The following is a 20,089-nucleotide window of genomic DNA, read 5'->3' on the forward strand; positions in this document are numbered from 1 at the left end:
TATACATTTGAGAGCTCCAGTGTTAGGTACATATATATTTATGACTGTGATACTTTCCTGTTGGACAAGCCCTTTTATCATTATATAATGTCTTTGTCTTTTTTAACTGCTGCTGCTTTAAAGTTTGTTTTGTCTGAGGTAAGAATAGCTACTCCTGCTCACTTTTGGTACCCATTTGCATGGAATATCTTTTTCCACCCCTTTACCTTAAGTTTATGTGAGCTCTTACAATGTTACATGAGTCTCTTAAAGGCAGCAGATATTTTGTTGGTGAATTCTTTCCCATTCTGCCATTCTGTATCTTTTAAGTGGAGCATTTAAGCCATTTATATTTAAAATTAGTATTAATATGTGAGGTACTTTTCTATTCGTCTTGCTATTTGTTGCCTGAATATCTTGTTTGCTTCTTTTACTATGTTGTTGTTTTGGCTTTTGTTGCCATTGCTTTTGGTGTTTTAGACATGAAGTCCTTGCCCATGCCTATGTCCTGAATGATAATGCCTAGGTTTTCTTCTACGGTTTTTAGGGTTTTAGGTCTAACGTTTAAGTCTTTAATCCATCTTGAATTAATTTTTGTATAAGGTGTAAGGAAGGGATCCAGTTTCAGCTTTCTACATATGGCTAGCCAGTTTTCCCAGCACCATTTATTAAATAGGGAATCCTTTCCCCATTGCTTGTTTTTCTCAGGTTTGTCAAAGATCAGATAGTTGTAGATATGCGGCGTTATTTCTGAGGGCTCTGTTCTGTTCCATTGATCTATATCTCTGTTTTGGTACCAGTACCATGCTGTTTTGGTTACTGTAGCCTTGTAGTATAGTTTGAAGTCAGGTAGTGTGATGCCTCCAGCTTTGTTCTTTTGGCTTAGGATTGACTTGGCGATGCGGGCTCTTTTTTGGTTCCATATGAACTTTGAAGTAGTTTTTTCCAATTCTGTGAAGAAAGTCATTGGTAGCTTGATGGGGATGGCATTGAATCTGTAAATTACCATGGGCAGTATGGCCATTTTCATGATATTGATTCTTCCTACTCACGAGCATGGAATGTTCTTCCACCTATTTGTATCCTCTTTTATTTCATTGAGCAGTGGTTTGTAGTTCTCCTTGAAGAGGTCCTTCACGTCCCTTGTAAGTTGGATTCCTAGGTATTCTATTCTTTTTGAAGCAATTGTGAATGGGAGTTCACTCATGATTTGGCTCTCTGTTTGTCTGTTATTGGTGTATAAGAATGCTTGTGATTTTTGTACATTGATTTGTATCCTGAGACTTTGCTGAAGTTGCTTATCAGCTTAAGGAGATTTCGGGCTGAGACAATGGGGTTTTCTAGATATACAATCATGTCGTCTGCAAACAGGGACAATTTGATTTCCTCTTTTCCTAATTGAATACCCTTTATTTCCTTCTCCTGGCTAATTGCCCTGGCCAGAACTTCCAACACTATGTTGAATAGGAGTGGTGAGAGAGGGCATCCCTGTCTTGTGCCAGTTTTCAAAGGGAATGCTTCCAGTTTTTGCCCATTCAGTATGATATTGGCTGTGGGTTTGTCATAGATAGCTCTTATTATTTTGAGATATGTCCCATCAATACCTAATTGATTGAGAGTTTTTAGCATGAAGCATTGTTGAATTTTGTCAAAGGCCTTTTCTGCACCTATTGAGATAATCATGTGGTTTTTGTCTTTGGTTCTGTTTATATGCTGGATTAGATTTATTGATTTGCATATATTGAACCAGCCTTGCTTCCCAGGGATGAAGCCCACTTGATCATGGTGGATAAGCTTTTTGATGTGCTGCTGGATTCAGTTTGCTAGTATTTTATTGAGGATTTTTGCATCAATGTTCATCAAGGATATTGGTCTAAAATTCTCTTTTTTTGTTGTGTCTCTGCCCAGCTTTGGTATCAGGATGATGCTGGCCTCATAAAATGAGTTAGGGAGGATTCCCTCTTTTTCTATTGATTGGAATAGTTTCAGAAGGAATGGTAGTGGTTCCTCCTTGTACCTCTGGTAGAATTCAGCTGTGAATCCATCTGGTCCTGGACTCTTTTTGGTTGGTAAGCTATTGATTATTGGCACAATTTCAGAGCCTGTTATTGGTCTATTCAGAGATTCAACTTCTTCCTAGTTTAGTTTTGGGAGGGTGTATGTGTCGAGGAATTTATCCATTTCTTCTAGATTTTCTAGTTTATTTGCATAGAGGTGTTTGTAGTATTCTCTGATGTTAGTTTGTATTTCTGTGGGATCGGTGGTGTTATCCCCTTTATCATTTTTTATTGTGTCTATTTGATTTTTCTCTCTTTTTTTCTTCATTAGTCTTTCTAGCAGTCTATCAATTTTGTGGGGTCCTGTGAAATTTATGCTTTAAGGGAGTTCTGTTTTTATGTATTTCAAGGATTTGTTTCAAGATTTAGAGATCCTTGTAGCAGTTCTTGTAGTGCTGGCTTGATAGTGGCATATTCTTTCAGCATTTATTTGTCTTAAAAAGACTGTATTTTTCCTTTATTTGTGAAGCTTAGTTTTGTTTGAAACAAAATTCTTGGCTGATAATTGTTTTGTTTGAGGGGGCTGAAGTTAGGGCTCCAATTCCTTCTAGCTTATAGGGCTTCTGCTGAGAAATCTGTTGTTAATTTGATAGCTTTTTCTTTATAAATTACTTCATGCTTTTGCCTCACAGCTCTTAATATTTTTTCCTTCATCTTGACTTTAGATAACCTGATGACTATGTGCCTAGGCAAGGATCTTTTTGTGATGAATTTCCCAGATGTTATTTGAGCTTCTTGTATTTGGATGTCTAGATCTCTAGCAATGCCAGGAAAATTTTCCTTGATTATTCTCCGAAATATGTTTCTCGAACTTTTAGATTTCTCTTCTTCCTCAGGAATGCCAATTATCTTCAGGTTTGGTTGTTTAAAAATAATCCCAAACTTCTGGGAGTGTTTGTTCATTTTTTTAAATTTTTTTCTTTGTCTTTGTTGGATTGGGTTAATTTAAAAACCTGTCTTCAAGCTCTGAAGTTCTTTCTTCTGATTGTTCAGTTCTATTGCTGAGACTTTCCAGTGCATTATACATTTCTCTAAGCGTGACCTTGATTTCCAGAAGTTTTTGTTGCTCTTTATTTATGCTATTTCACTGAAGATTTTCCCCATCATATATTGTGTCTCTTTTTAATTTTATTAAATTGGATTTCACCTTTCTCTGGTGCCTTCTTGATTAACTAAATCAACTTTCTAAATTCTTTTTCTGGCAAATCAGTGGATTTCTTATTGGTTTGGACCCATTTCTGGTGAGCTAGTGTGATTTTTGCCAGGTGTTAAAGAACCTTGTTTTGTCATATTACCAGAAGTGTTTTGTTTCCTTCTCATTTGGGTAGGCTATGTCAGAGGGAAGATCTGGAGCTCAAGCGCTGCTCTTCAGATTATTTTGTCCCACGGGGTACTCCCTTGATGTAGTATTCTCCCTCTTTTCCCAGGGTTGTGACTTCCTCAAAGCTGAATTGTAGTGATTGTTATTTCTCTTCTGAATCTAGCCACCCAGTGGGGATCCTGGGTTCTGGGCTGGTACTTGGAGGTGTCTGCAGAGTCCTGTGATGTGCAGCATCTGTGGGTCACTCAGCTGTGGATAGCAGCACCTGCTCTAATGGAGGCGGTAGGGGAGTGAAAGGGACTCTGTAAGGGTTCTTAGTTGTATTATTGTTGTTTATTGCACCAGTTTTGTGCTGGTTGGCCTCCTGCCAGGAGGTGATGCTTTCAAAGGAGCAACAGCTGTGGTAGCATAGGAAGAATCAGGTGGTGGGCAGGGCCCTAGAACTCACAAGAGAATATGACCTTTGTCTTCAGCTACCAGGGTGGGTACAGAAAGGCCATCAGGTAGGGGCAGGGTTAGGCATGCCTGAACTCAGATTCTCCTTGGGCATGGCTTGCTGTGGCTGCTGTGGTAGATGGGGTTGTGGTTCCCAGGTCAATGGAGTTATATTCCCAGGAGGATTATGGCTGCCTCTGCTGTATCACTCAGGTTGCCAGGGAAGTGAGGGAAAACCAGAAGTTACAGGCCTCATTCAGCTCCCATGCAACCCAAAATGCCGGTCTCACTCCCACTGTGCCTCGCACCACAATAGCAGCAAGTTAGTTTCCAGGCAGTGGGTGAATAGGGCTGAGAACTTGCCCCAGGCTACCAGCCTCCTGGCAGCTGAGAAAGCAAGCAGGGCTTTTAGGTAGGTTTCCCTCCTCCTTGCCTGCCTGTGTCTGGACTCCAGATTCACCCCCTCCTCTGAGTTCTGTCTAAGAAACTTCAAGCGCTGTTGGAATTGGTACAAAATTCAGCTGGAGGTTTCCTTCTGCCTGTTGTCTTAGTTCCTCTGGAAGCCCTCCCCAAGGACTCCTCTGAGCAAAGTCAGAAATGGCTTCCCTGGGGACCGAGAGAGCCCACAGGACACTTCCCACTGCTTTCTCTACCCCTGTATTTCTCTCAGCTCTCTAAATTATCTCAGCTCCAGGTAAGGTCAAATCCTTCTCTTATGATCTGAACCTTCAGGTTCCCCAGTGAGGGTGTGTGTTCAGAGGTAGACAATCACCCTTTCCCACTGTCACACTTTGGGCACTCACAGTATTTAGGCTGTCTTCCAGGTCCTATAGGAGCAATCTGCTTCCTTCAAACAGTGTGTGGATTTTCTTGGCTTTCCTGGTATCTTCCTGCAATCGTTCTTGGAGCAAAAGTTCATGATGTAAATCTCCACACACTGCTCTATCCATCCCAGTGGGAACTGTAACTTTGTCCTGCCTCCTATCCACCATTTTCCTCTTGTCCAGTGTCATAATCTATTTATACTTCTTACTACCATCATCTACAGGTTTGCTGAGGCCTGATGAGAAACAGAAAGCTGAAGAATATAGCTATGGCTGCAAGAATATACTTAAATGGTCATAGGATGAACCCTTGGGTGATGATGAGGTGCCTCCAGACTGACAGTATAAAAGACGGAGAAATGTGAATTCTGCGTTCTTCTATCCTGGCAGCTCTTCATTCTGCAAGTTGTGGATGCTACTATGCCTCCATCATGGCTCCACGAGAACCTAGGAAAACATCAAGATTCCCCAACATCTCCTTCACACTCTCAATTTCAAATATTTTCTTTGCTAATTCAACAGAAACCAAAGTGAAAATACCCTTAGCTAAATCCAAGGCTTCATTCTAGCCAACTTCAAACCCAAATCACCTACTGTGGATTGGCCTAGCTAGTCTACTAGCTCAGTGTCCCTCCTCATGCAAGTCCTGACATCATCCTGGACCATTTGCATCCCTATCATACAAAAAACATAGAAAACTCCCCAAAGTCTCAACTTCTTGACCTTTTTATCTCCAGTGACCAACTCCTTCATCATTCCTCTAGCTCCTTTTTCTGCACACCATTACCAGAACAGTTGAGTGATGCCAGAAATAAGCAGATTCATGATTTTATAAATTCACATTGACCAACTTCAAATGAGCCCTTTAAATGCCACCCTGCTGGACAATACTGCTACCCTGCACAGGTGAACGCATATTCCTACTCTTCACAATGGTTCTAATGAACCATTTCTAATTCCTTCAAATCCCTTCCCTCACTGCTTCACTCCACCTACCTGCTCACCCTCAAAAGATGACACCACCACCTACCCCATAAAGAAAAAAAAAAGAACTGAGACAAAGACTTCCAGCTCCATCAGGTTGGTGCAAAAGTAATTGCTGTTTTTAACTGTTACTTTGAATGGCAAATTAAAACTTCAATACATCTACACTCCTTCTCCTCTCAAAGATCAGCCCCTCTACCTATGCTTTGGATAGCATGTCCACTCTTTGTCTCAGGAACATCCTGCCATTGGTAATTTGCCTCTCTATTTCAGATATAATCACCATCTCACTCCAAACTAATCTTCTTCATCAACAGTTACATATCCTCAAGCCTAACCTAGCTCCTTCTTAAAGCTACCTTTGGCTCCACATTTTACTCTCATATCACCCTAACTCTTTCCCCTTCAAAACCAAATTCCTTGAAGGAGTTTTCTATTCTTAACTTTCTCTGTTTCCTCATTAGAAACTCACTCCTGACTAACTTCCATAGAAATTTTAAGGGCTACAGTGACTCCCATGTCACTAGAGTTCAATCTAATTGATGTTTTTCATAAACCAAATTACTAATACTTCACCTCCTGCAAAGTTTTATTCAATTATTCAAGTAATATTTAATGATCCCTTACAAGGTTCCTCCCACTATCCTAGGCCCTGGGATATATCAGTGAACAAAATAGAGCAAATTTCTGGCCTCCAGTATTTCAGCAGTATGGAGGAAGATAGACAATATACAAATAAAACAAAGAAATATATATTGTGTCATGAGAATGAAATATACTGAAGTGGGATAAATAGGTTAAAAAGAGCTCAGATTAGAGGGATATCATGCTACATTATATAAAAATGTGAGCACAGACTTAAAGAAATTGAGAATTTCTGAAGGAATCAGGAGGAGAAATTTGAGCAGAAAGATGATATAATTTGAAATATTTTAAAATGACATTCTGTCTGTTACTAGGAAGCCAATATGAAAGCAAATATTTCAGGGAGGAGAGAAGTATTTGGATCAGGATAAAGGGTATATAGTGAGAAGTGATCAGGTCCCTCGACATATTTAAAAAAAAAAAAACGCCCGCAGAATTTACTGATAGCAAATGTGTAAGAGATGGGAGAAGGAGAAAAAAGAGACAAGCACAACTCAAACCCGATCATTTCTCACTATGTTACTTTATCCTGGTCCAAATACTGATCTCCTCCCTGGAATATTTGCTTTCATATTGGCTTCCTAGTAGCAGACAGCTTCATGACTAAAATACCAAAAGCAATGGCAACAAAAGCCAAAATAGACAAATGGGATCTAATTAAACTAAAGAGCGTCTGTGCAGCAAAAGAAACTACCATCAAATTGAACAGGCAACCTACAGAATGGGAGAAAATTTTTGCAATCTACCCATCTGACAAAGGACTAATATCCCAGAATCTACAAAGAACTCAAACAAATTTACAAGAAAAAAACAAACAACCCCATCAAAAAGTGGGCAAAGGATATGAACAGACACTTCTCAAAAGAAGACATTTATGCAACCAACAGACACATGAAAAAATGCTCATCATCACTGGTCACCAGAGAAATGCAAATCAAAACCACAATGAGATACTATCTCATGCCAGTTAGAATGGCAATCATTAAAAAGTCAGGAAACAACAGATGCTGGAAAGGATGTGGAGAAATAGGAACGCTTTTACACTGTTGGTGGGGAGTGTAAATTGGTTCAACCATTGTGGAAGACAGTGTGGCAATTCCTCAAGGATCTAGAACTAGAATTACCATTTGACCCAGCAATCATTTACTGGGTATATGCCAATACTGGGAATATACCCAAGGGATTATAAATCATGCTACTATAAAGACACATGCACACGTATGTTTATTGCGGCACTATTCACAATAGCAAAGACTTGGAACCAACACAATGTCCATCAGTGACAGACTGGATAAAGAAAATGTGGCACATATACACCATGGAATACTATGCAGCCATAAAAAAGGATGAGTTCATGTCCTTTGCAGGGAACGGATGAAGCTGGAAACCATCATTCTCAGCAAACTGTCACAAGGACAGAAAACCAAACACCGCATGTTCTCACTCATAGGTGGGAATTGAACAATGAGATCACTTGGACACAGGGCAGGAAAAATCACACACCGGAGCCTGCCAGTGGGTGGGGGGCTGGGGGAGGGATAGCATTAGGAGAAATACCTAATGTAAATGATGAGTTGATGGGTGCAGCAAACCAACATGGTACATGTATACCTGTGTATCAAACCTGCATGTTGTGTGCATGTACCCTAGAACTTAAAGTATAATATAAATAAGAATAAAAAAATTAATAAAAGAAGTGCTACTTATTGAGATGGGGAAAGTTGTAGGTGAAGTAGATTTCTTGAGGGGAGGTGAAATCAATTTTGGACAAGCAGGTTTATCAAGTAGGCAAATCATTTATTAAATTGATTTAAAATCTGTATTTCACAAAGCCCGACTGGATATAAAGCCACAGGTGTTACCAGCATTTAATGGGGTTTAAAACTATGGGGCCAAAATGAGATTATATGGGGGTTGAGTGTATCTAGAGAAAAGAGGAGTTCCTAGGACCCAGCCTCTGTGCATTCCAACATTTAAAGGTCAGAAAGACAAAGAATCTATGGAGCAGCAGCAGCCAGTAAGTGGGAGGAGAGCCAAAAGAGAGGTGAGAGCCACAATTCAAGGGAGAAAGTGTTTCAGAAGGGCAAGTCAAATAAAATGAGAAGGAAGAATTTATTTGGGTTTGTCTACATGAAGTCCTATGTAGCCTTGACAAGAGCAGGTTCAGAGTCCAAAGGAGTAACAGAGATAAAACCCGACTGGAGTAGATTCAAAATAGGAGTGAAGGAGGTAAAGTAAATTGTTTCTAATACTGAGAAGTATTACATCGTATTTGTATGCTTATGGAAATCATCCAAGGGAGAGGGAAAAATGATGATGGGTGCTTGCTTTAAAAGCAAGAGCCAAAGAAAGGGAATGGGATACAAGGTGCACAAGGAGGAGCTGGTTTTAGCTAGGGGGAGGGAGGATTAATCCATTTAACAGAACAAAAGGCATAATCCACAGGAAAACATTCAAGCGAGTTGGTCATCTTGGTAGTGGGAACATGTAAGGGTCTGTCCTTGCTGGCTGCATCCCTTTCACTCGGCTCTGCATCCTCTCCGGTTCTCCTCTTATGTCTCTGGCAGCTCCTCTGCCTCATTTATTTCCTTCCTATCTGAAGAACAGAGGCTCTGCACAGGGTCTTCTCTTCTGCTTTCATAATTTCTCCATTGGTGATATTACCTTAGCAATGTTTTCAATGCCACCTAAATACTTTTGACTCCCAAATTTACATCTCCAGCCCTAACATCTCCTCTAAGCTTCAGGCCCATACATTTAATTAGTTTCTTGATATCTCCACTTAAATATCTCACAAGCATCTCAAACCCAACATTTCAAAAATGCAACAATCTCCTCCCCTAGAAACCCAGAACTCTTCCACAGAGTTTTAGGGAGCCATTCACTGAGTTCCAAAAAACCAGGAACCTATGAATGAGTCATCCTTGACATTTCCTTTACACCCTACACTTAAACCACTGCCATTTTCTATATGTCTCTAAATATCTCTTGAAAGGAGCCCCCTGCTTCTCTCCATCTCCCCCATGCCCACCCAAGTCCAGGCCACCAACACCCATGCCCAGATGCCCAGTATTCACGCCTGCCTTGCTCTGATTAATTCTCCTCACAGACAGCAAGGAGATATTTTCAAAATTCAAATCTAATCATATCCCCAGACTCATTTCTCCCATATCAAAACAATTCATCTAAAAAATTAGCCAATCTAAAAGCTTTAAAATAGCTTCAAGACCTGGCATGGTCTGGCCCTTCCTGACTCTGAGACATTCACACCCCTCCCCCACCTTCCCCTAACCCTCCACTTCCTGGACTGCTGCAGCCTTCTTCCTGACCCTCCAAAATCTCAGAACAGACATCTCTTCCTAGGGGAACCTTTCCTGATTCATTTTGGTCCCAAATTGCTCAAATGTTCTTCATGTACCTGCTCTCAGCAACCCATACCTCTCCTAGCATTTATCATAGTACTCTAATTTTACGTGTATTAAACTCTATGAGGGCAGAAACTTTGTCTTTCATTTTTTATTTTCCATTGTAGTATCCTCAGCATCCAGCACCTTTGTCACATATAAGGAGTGTTCAATATTTCTATAAATATATGGATGATGGGTAGTTGTTCCAAAGATTTTAATAATTGATGAAAAAAAGGGGGAAGACACAGACACAAAAGTACAGTACCTACAATGCACATAAAGGGTAAAACAATTTAGCCTCATCAAGACAGACAGCCACACAGAGCTAGGCATACAGGGTATTCCCAGCCTGTAGCAAGATAATATTGTTCAAAACTTTAGCACTTTTAGTGTTATTTAGAATGGTTCAATCAAGGAAAATTTGCTGGGAGATGGAAACCCTGTGGGATAGTTCTTACTCTGCCACTAGCCAGCTGTGTAATTTTTAACAAGGAATTTTATCTCTCTGGCTCTTCAGTCTCATCTCTGTGAAAGAAGAAGGCTGACCCGAGACAGTTTCCAGGTCAGAATACTACACTACTTGTCATCATTGACAAATAACTTGTGTAAGCAGAACAGTGATAAAGGAAAGGCCTCTGTCCTCTGAGAGGAGGTAGGTTTGAGCTGGACCATGAAGGAAAACATCAGATGTGTTAAGGGCAGAAAAGAAGCATATTCTAGAAGGAGTACAGGGTGAGAACACACATGGTATTTTGAGTGATAATTAGTAATATACTAAGCTTAAGAAAGACCCTCCATCCGCACCTGCTCTATTCCTTGCTGCTGTGATGCCCAGAACCCCGTCAGCCCCTCCAGCTGGAAGCTCCTCTCGGCAACTCTCTCCTGGGGACCTCAGGCCACCCTGTTTGCAACAGCCTTGCTTCCATTCCCCACTGCAAACCTCCAGAAACATGAGAAGGCCAGGGCTACACATGGATCGTACATGTGTCAGTAACACTGACACACGGCCATGCTGCACGGGAGCACAGACAGATAACAGAGCAATCTCGGTCTCCAGGGTCCCATGGAAAATGCCAGGAATTTGATTTCCATTCCTCCAACACAGAAGCCAGCCTGCACCTGGAGGCTCCGCAGAGGCTGTTTAATAAGACATTTGTTTACTTCCTTCCTGCTACCTCTGACAATATAATCCTTTCTGATTCTTTCCATGATTTGACTCTAAATGAAAAAGTATGATCTCACAGTTGGGGGGCAGGCAAGGAGCCTGTGACACCACTGGTAATCTGCCAGCACTCCAGCATTCAATCTGCAGGGATGGAATGAAGGCAGAAAATAAGTCCCTGGCAAAAATAAGCACTCCTCTGTCTGGGGCAGATTGCAACCTTCCAGAGACAGTAGGGGTGGAGGGGGAGAATTAGGCGGGTACTTAATCTTCCCCATTTTCCCTTTTAAAAAAATCTAAATGCCCACTTTAATAAACTACAGTTTTCAATGAGCTTGAGATAATTTTAAAGCATCTTTTAAAAAAATTTACAATTAAATGATTAGTCTATATCAAACCTAACTAGAGAAATTAAGTATAATTATGAACTTGGAGGACAAATTCAAGGTCAAGAATGGACAAGGAAAATGTATGGGAAGCCAGTGGATGGAGAAGGAGGATAAGCAGGAAGAAATAGGGTGTTCTTAGAAGGTTGTTCATTCTGTCTCTACATTCCTGACTGCATCAGCATTCCTCATAGAGTAGGAAGAGGGAGTTTACAGTGCTGGAAAGACACATGCCCACCCCCTTCCTACCCCACCCCACACTCTTTAGAATTCTGCAAGTGCAGACTTTTTGCTTGACTGAACTCCACTTGCTTCATTTCACTTCCCAGCCCGGCATGGACCAGCAAGTGTTATTTACCACGTGATGTCACTGTTCTAATTACGGGGGATATATCAATCAACAAAACAAAGACACTGCCTTCATAGACCCTCAATTCAAGGGGGGAAAGTTTGGATAGTTAACAATAAATCCATATGTTAGTACCAAACGACATGGTGTGTTCAAAGGTGTTAAGGGCTATGGATAGGTCACCAGAAAAATTGGTCCTCTCAACCGGGATATTTTGGGGAATAAAAGGAGGCTGTCTTGATAATTATATAGGAGCAGCAGGTAGGAACAGTAGGTCTCCTGGACAAATGGGGATGCAGGGCTACACTAGCCTTGGGAAAGGGAGAAGGCGCACAGAGTGAGGAGGTTCTGAAATGTGGGGTAGGCAGAGAAATCTTTTGCAATTTTTAATAGAGTGCTTAGGATACACTTCTGGAGGAGGTGATGCCTTACCTATCTGAGCCCCAGTTCCCTCGACTGTAAAAGGAAGGGCTTAGCCTAAAATAGTTTCCAAGGTTAAACTCAGTTCTGACATTCTACAATCAATGCTCCCTCCAGGAGTGATGAGCCACACTCTTCTGTGGTCTGGTGTAAGAATGGAGAGAAGGCGGTGTTTGGAATTGTTGAGGAACTCGTCAGAAAAGCCTGACGATCACGCTCATGAGTTGCAAAAACCACTGAATGTACGTCTTTACAATTGCATGGGAAAACATCATCCTGCGGTCCAGGCAGCTATGTACTGACTCACAAATCCATGTGATGCCCACAATTCTTATGAGACAAGGTGTCACCCACTTCCATGGTGATTATTGTTCCTCAGGTTGACCTGTTTGTCCTTGTCATGATGGTTTGTAAAGCCATATTTTAAGAAGGGTTTGGGGGAAATATCAGAATGGATGAAAAAAGTTCAAGGAGTTTGGAGGTAGTTCTGATATTGTGAGAAGAGGATATTCGATATTGAGCACAATCAGCTAGGTGTAACAGAAGAGCATCTAGATGAAAATGTCCAGTGACAGTGGACATGCAAGTGCTCAGGAAAGTGGCAAAAGTTCACTCAGTGTAAGGGTTAAGAGCACCAACTTCAAAGTCAGGCAAAACTGGGTTCTGATTAACCACAACTGAACTTCTATAAGCCTCAATTTGCTTACTTGTTAAATGATGGCAATACCAATTTGACATGGATTCACTAAATAGGTATAAAATGCTTAACATCGCATCCAGCATATACTAGTGTTCAGCATGCGGGAGCGAGGCAGCTGCTATTGTCTTACTCATTGAGCTGTTGGCTTAGAAGTGATAGTTGACACTGTTAAGTGACTGGATTCAGGGAAAGAGAAGGCATAATGAAGAGCAGAGGATTTTTAGCAACCTTGGAAAACTCTTACATTTTGGAAGAGAAGAAAGCAGCAGCACAAGAGACGGAGACAAGCACAGGACAAGAGACTACAGTTGGCAGAAATGTAGGAAGATAATTTGGAGTAGTGATACTTCAGAGAAGGTGACAGGCATCTCAAATGCAGCAGAAAGAAAGAAAACCACTGTCAATCACCATTAACATGGGAAGTCTACTGGTAATGGAAAAGCTCGATAGATGGGACCGTTCAAAAGAGAACTGATGAAAGCTATTTTGAAAAGTAGATTAACTCAATAAGTTCATTTATTCAAGAGGAATGTTGGTAAAAGAGAAAAAGGATACTAGCTATAGTTGTAATTTCTGTGTTTAAAGGCAATGGTGAAGGAGAGATTAAATGGGCCAGAGAAAGAAGAGTTAATTTTGGGAGCTGAGATCTGTAAGACACTGGAAGGGATGCGGTCCACGGCCTCAGTGGAGAAGTTACAATCTTCTCAGACTCTGTTTTTCTTGCCTGCTCTGCAAACATCTAGAAACGGAATTGTTTACCCCCATGATACCAGAGGAGGCCATGGGAACCTTGTAATCCTAGGGAATGTTTGTTTCCTGGATGAATGTAGCAATTATTCATTCTTCAGGAGACCTTACCCTTACGTGTGGATCCAGTTCTCAAGGTTCTTTGGAATCCTCCCAGACAGATTCAAGACAAAGAAAGGAATCCTCCAAACCTGCCCCTGGCATATCCCCATATTTGGAGCTTTCACTCTGGCCAAGTTGGTCTTTCTATCAGAGAACAAGTTTAGCATAAACTTGGACACCCCATGCCTTTGCCCAAATCTATCTGTTCGACTGGGATGCCCTGCTGACCTTGTGCCAAACAAAATCCTTCAAGACTTGCTGGAATGTCACCTGCTCTGGCAGTTTTCCCCACATGTCCCAGCCTAGAGTCATCTCACTCCTCTGAATTTGTCCTTAGAATGTATTGTCTTGTGTTGATAGTGATGTTTTCCTGTGTGCAAGGCTAAAACTACACACAGCTAGGAAACTTTTGGGGCCACAGAAGGACAACCATTTCTGAAGGCTCTTAGAGAGAATATTAAAAGTTGCGTGGCCTCCTTGGTTCATTTAAGACTTCATGCCTGAGCCTGGATAGAAGGGATACCCAAATGGATGTTCAGGTCTCAGTTAGATGTTGAAATATCTTCTTCATCAATAACTTCAGCAACTACTATGACTGTAAAGTAAATTATCCCCCAAATTTAGTGACCTGAACCATAACAACATTTATTTTGCTGATCAATCTGCAAGTTGGGTCAGGCCTCATGGGAAAAGTTTGCCTCCAGTTCAGTCTGTGATAGCTGGTGTAGCTTGAAGGCCAGAGCTAGAATTGTCTTCTGAGAGCTCACATGCTCATAGTTTGGTGTCTGGGCTGGAGAGGTTCCAACAGCATGGGCTGGAAGAGCTTGGCCTCCTCAAGTGATTCTGCCTCACTGTGCTCTCTCCATGGGGTCTCTCCAGGCACCGGTGACTCAGCATTTAAGTCAGGGTGGTTGGACTTCTTACACATTGGCTCAGAAATCTCAAGGTGCACGTTCCAAGAATGAGTGAGCCAGGGCACAGAGGGAGGGAAAGACATCTGTATCTTGGTGATGAAGTTCAACATTACATTGTGAGAAGAGCAAATGGGATGGAATAGATAGAAGGTGATGATTTTTAGAAAATATTATCTGCCACAACTACCTTTTATCTTTAGCCAACAATTGATCTCTCCTCTTCTGATTCCACTTCCACTTTAACTACATTCTGGTTCTTGCAGGTCTTGATCTTTGCTTCAGTGTCCTGCTGACAGGTTTAAGGTATAAAAGCTAAAACCTGGGGTTAGATTGAAGCAAACACTACTCTGTTTCTTGCTATTTGTGTAACTTTAGATAAATACTCTTTTTGATCTATATCTCTTACCTGGACAAAAGTGGGAGTGAAACTACCTTCCCACATCATTGTTCTCAATAAATAATACCTTCTTTCCAATTCTTATTGGTCTTCCACCTGGTCCACAGAGACCAGAGACCTCCCTTCTGTCCCTGTCCTTGTGGACAGCCCCTTCCCTAGGCTGTCCAGGCCTTGTGAGAACACAAAATAAAGCCTCCAATAAATAGATATAAGTAAAGTACATTCACTTCACTAGCACTGCCTGCTCATGATAAACTACTTAATCATGTGCTAATGGTGAGCAGTGACTTTCCTGATGCCAGACATTGGAGGCTCTGGGTGCCCTCTGTGCCCCAGTGTTAATTACTTCCTTGACTAACTCCAAGAGACACTTACTAAATTTTGAGACTCTCTGCCTATGAAGGGGCACACACAACTATGGCTGATGTCTCCTTCACTTTTTGAATTACAGAATAAAAATGCCAGCCAAGGTAGAAAGAAAGAGTCTTGCTGAGGCAGGGGAAAAAGATAGACAGCAGTGCGTTGAACCAGGACCCATCATTTAGGGAGCAGTAGAAGCTGTGAGATGCAGAGGCTGTGAGATACAGCTCTGCCTAACCGCAAGAGCCAAGTAGACCTGAATTCCAGTGAATCCTCACCCTGCACTTGGAAATACTGTGGTCCTGGGCTGCCTGCTTAGCTTCCCTCAGCCTCAATTTCATCTGTAAAATGGAGTTAGTGATACCTACCTCGTAGATTTGTTGTAATAGTGATATTATCTTTTTTTTTTTGAGACAGCATCTCACTCTGTCACCTAGGCTGGAGTGCAGTGGCGTGATCACTGCTCATTGCAGCCTTGACCTCCCCAGGCTCAGGTGATCCTCCCACCTCAGCCTCCCAAGTAGCTGGGACTATAAGCATGTGTCACCACACTGGGCTAATTTTTGTATTTTTTGTAGAGACAGAGTTTCACCAGGCTGCCCAGGCTGGTCTCTAACTCTTGGATTCAAGCAATCCGCCCACCTCAGCCCAACACTTTGTAATTTCAACAAAGTGTTGGAATTACAGGCTTGAGCCATCGCACCCAGCAATAATCTTTCAATATGCCTGATAAATAAAGTGTGAGCAGTAAACACCAGATACCACTACGAGTACTGGTACTACTGTTATTATCATTACTCAAAATAAAACATCAGTCTGGTTTGAAAATACCTCATTATTATTTAGTACCCAAGGCAGCCAACATCAGACCAAGGCAAAGGTAAATAATGAGATAGCAGAAAGTGATGACCCTTGAATTTGCTTAGTGATCCTAGTAGTGATGTCAAGGCATTCCTGTCAATGTTCTCTGATTATTCACTTATATTTCCTAAGCTTTGTCACTTGAAAAGTTCTCCAAATCAAAAACCATAAACTAAATTTGAATCCCAGCTTTATTGCACTTCCTATCTGTCTGACTTCAAACAAAATAAAAAACACTTTATTTGATTTCTTGTTCTATGAAGTAGAAATAATACCTATATCTCCTGCTTGTTTTAGAAATTGCATGTAATGCCAGGTATAGTGGCTCATGCCTGTAATTCCAGGACTTTGGGAAGCTGAGGCAGGAGGGTTGCTTGAGGCCAGGCGTTTGAGACCAGTCTGGTCAACATGCAAGACCCTTGTCTCTGCTAGAAATAAAAAATAAAATAAAATCAGCTGGGCATGGTGGAACATGCCCGTAGTCCCAGCCACTCGGGAGGCTGAGGCAGGAGGTGGGAGGGTGTCTTGAGCCCAGGAGTTCAGGCTACAGTGAGCCATAATTGTGCCACTGCATTTCAGCCTCGGCTACACAGTGCAAACCTGACTCTAAGAAAGAAAAAAGGAAGAAAGAAAGAGCAAAAAGGAAGAGAGAGAGAGAAAGAGAAAGAAAGAAAGAAAGAGAGAGAGAGAGAGAGAGGGAGGGAGGGAGGGAGGGAAGAAGGGAGGAAAAAGAAAAAAGAGAAAGAAAGGAAGGAAGGAAGAAAGAGGGAGGTTAGGGGGGAAGGGAGGGAGAAATAAAAGAGAAAAGAAAAAAAAGGAAAGAGTACGTGTAGCATGCCTAAAATGCCTGGTTTCCAGTAGAGGCAACACAAATATCAAGGTATACTATCTCCTTGAACTCAGGAAATAGTGAAGCTTCTTCAGCCTAGGGAGGAAACATGTCCTGCATTCTGCACCCTCCACATACTGCTGTTGCCCACACCAAGTACACATAGATACACACACTTACACACACATATACACACCACACACATATGCACACATTCTCAAACACTAGAATGGGTGTCCGTTCTTCTCCATTGTCCCTTAGGTGATCCCTCTAAACCATCTTGGAAAAGAAAGCAATACATACCTTGTATAAAACATAACATAGAGATTGCTCTGACTCTGTCACTGTGGTCACAGTATATTTTCCACCATGCTTTGTGAATCATGGGCCATGTTTTCAGGCTGCTGAAGGATTCACAAACCCAAGATGATCATCACAATTTTCTGGGAACTTCTATAAGAACACATACTTGGGTCCCACCACAGATCCACTGAATCAGAATACATAGGGCTGGCATCCTGAGAGCTATATTTTTAAAAGATCCCTGTATGAGTCTAATGATCCACCAGATTCAAGAACTACTTGTGGCCGGGCGCAGTGGCTCACGCCTGTAATCCCAACACTTTGGGAGGCCGAGGCGGGCGGATCACGAGGTCAGGAGATCGAGACCATCCTGGCTAACACGGTGAAACCCCGTCTCTACTAAAAATACAAAAAATTAGCCGGGCGAGGTGGCAGGCGCCTGTAGTCCCAGCTGCTCGGGAGGCTGAGGCAAGAGAATGGCGTGAACCCCAGGGGGCGGAGCCTGCAGTGAGCCGAGATCGCACCACTGCACTCCAGCCTGGGTGACAGCGAGACTCTGTCTCACCAAAAAAAAAAAAAAAAAAGAACTACTTGTATGATTCTCATAATCATTCTGCAAGCTGGCTGCTGATGGAATAATTAATGCATTTATAAGACGAGGAATATGAGTCGGAGTAAGATTTGGCCAAGCAACAAGCCAGTGAGTGGTAGAGACAGGTCTAAAATGGCTTTTGGACTCCTAGTCCACCCCTGCTGTTCACCAGCTGTGTGACTATGCATATGTTACTTAGATTCTCTGAGCTTTCATTTCCCTGTATATAAAATACATACTCCTAACCCCTATAGAAATGTGGTAATAAAACGAGGTGATGTGCGGAAACATAATTGCACACTTGGTATACAAATAGGAGATGCTGTCACAATTTAAATTCAGGGCTAGAACTTCTCTAGCAGTTAGGATCTCAGTTCCCCATACAGACAACCAGGTAGACTGTCTCTGTAACTGCAAAGTGCTGGTGTGCCTATCCTTATTCCCCCTCTTCTGTAACTGCCCCCAAAACACAGAGCCCCTCTAGCAGCCATATTTGTACAGTTTGATTCCTCTGGCCACCACTGATCAGACCAGGAGTGAACTTTTGCCCCAGAGTGTCTTCTAGGAGAAACTAGAATTGGAAGCAATTGACAGTCCCACTGAGTGACTAGAATTTGTGATATGGTTTCTAATGTGGCCGCTTTCCACGCATTTGTGGACTGAAGGGCTGAGAAAGCCTTCTGCTGAGAAAGAAGAAACAGCCACACAGCATGAGAAGCAACAATGACAGGGCCAAATAAAAGTACTCCGTATAGCTTTCCATTTTCTGGTTCCAGTCCATTCCTGAGACCTCCGTTCATTCCTTAAAACACTTCATTATCCTTATAATAAATTCCCATTTTGTGCCTCAAGCTAGTTCAAATGAGTTTCTCTTACTGTAATCCAAAAATAGCTCTAAGCCATGCAGGTCCCCAATCACTTTAACAAATGCTTCTGCCGATGAGGGAGACAGTACACAAGATACAAGTCAAGGCCAGATGCCTTTGCCCTTCAGCAGTTCTACAGAAGTCAGGTCCTTCTTTCTCCATCCATTTGTTTCCCTTGGGAAACAGCAGCTCCTCTGAGGTTTCCCATATCTAGGGAGAGGAGGTGGAATGTTCTTGCCATCTGCAATGATGAGGACCAACATGTCTGAAATCTTTCAAAAACCTCCAGGGTGGCTTCTTGGCATCCTGCAGTTGTTAAGCAAATCCAAAGGCAGAGAAAATAACCAGGAAACCGTGTTGAAACTTATGTGACTTCATGAAAGGCAAATCTATTCTAACTTCTGTTGTGGGCTTGAAAGCCAGTATTTTCCAAATCCCTGATAAGAAAGCTAAGAGCCAAATTTTCAGTTGATCTAGAGTGAGTGTCCTATGTAGTGGCATTTTTATATTGGTATCATTCCTGGATCCATTTTATATTCCTAACCTTGCCTTGACTTTTTTTTTCTTTCTTATTTCTAATATGTTATTTTGCTGCATTTTAAGCCTCCTTAAATCCTTTCTGGAACATGAAGCAATATAACAAAATAAAAACAGATTTCCCCTTTGTTACCAGAAGAATTCTTCCACTTTTATGTTACACATAGGCATGTAAAATGATGGATAGTCAGAAATAAAATATTTAGGTTCAGTGTTCCATCAGTCACCATGAGGCATTTATTGTGCACTTCTTATGTGCAAGGAACTGTAAGGACTACAAATAAGTGTAACAAACAGCAGAAAAGAGGCATAGTCCACAGACAGGGCATGCATCTACGAAAGAAAAAATACTCAGGAATGCAAGGCCATAAATAAAAGCAATCTTCGTAGACTGGGATGGGCAGAGAAACTGACGTGAAGGTGGGAGGGCTTAAGTTGGATGCTGAGGAATATAGAGAATTCTAATATGAGGAAAGATAAAGAAAACTTAGAGCACACGAAAGGAGAGAATTAAAGTCACAGAGAATGGCATAGTGTGGGGTTCCCAGACTTGAGCATTAAAATCACCTAGAGCCCAGGCAGCTTGGCCCAACCTCTAGAGTTCCTGATTCCACAGGTCTGGGGTGGGGCCTAGAAAGGTGCATTCCTCAACAAGTTCCCAGGTGATTCCCTTGCTACTGGCTAAGGACCCATATTCTGAAAAACACTGACTTAACAAAGAGAGTTCTCCATGCAGCACTGAAGACAGGAGTGGCCCCTCAGCCCAGGTGAGATGGAGGTTCCTGTCGCAAGAAGAGAAGTGGGGAAGGCTTGCCGGGTTCACTGCATGCCGCCCTCTGCGCAGAGAACCGGCCCCACGTGTCCCTGTGTCTTCCTTTGAGCTGCTCAGGACCTCCCCTCCCAGCTTCTCTG

The sequence above is a fragment of the Pan troglodytes genome, chromosome 13, assembly GCF_028858775.2.
Source record: "Pan troglodytes isolate AG18354 chromosome 13, NHGRI_mPanTro3-v2.0_pri, whole genome shotgun sequence".
NCBI lineage: Eukaryota > Metazoa > Chordata > Mammalia > Primates > Hominidae > Pan > Pan troglodytes.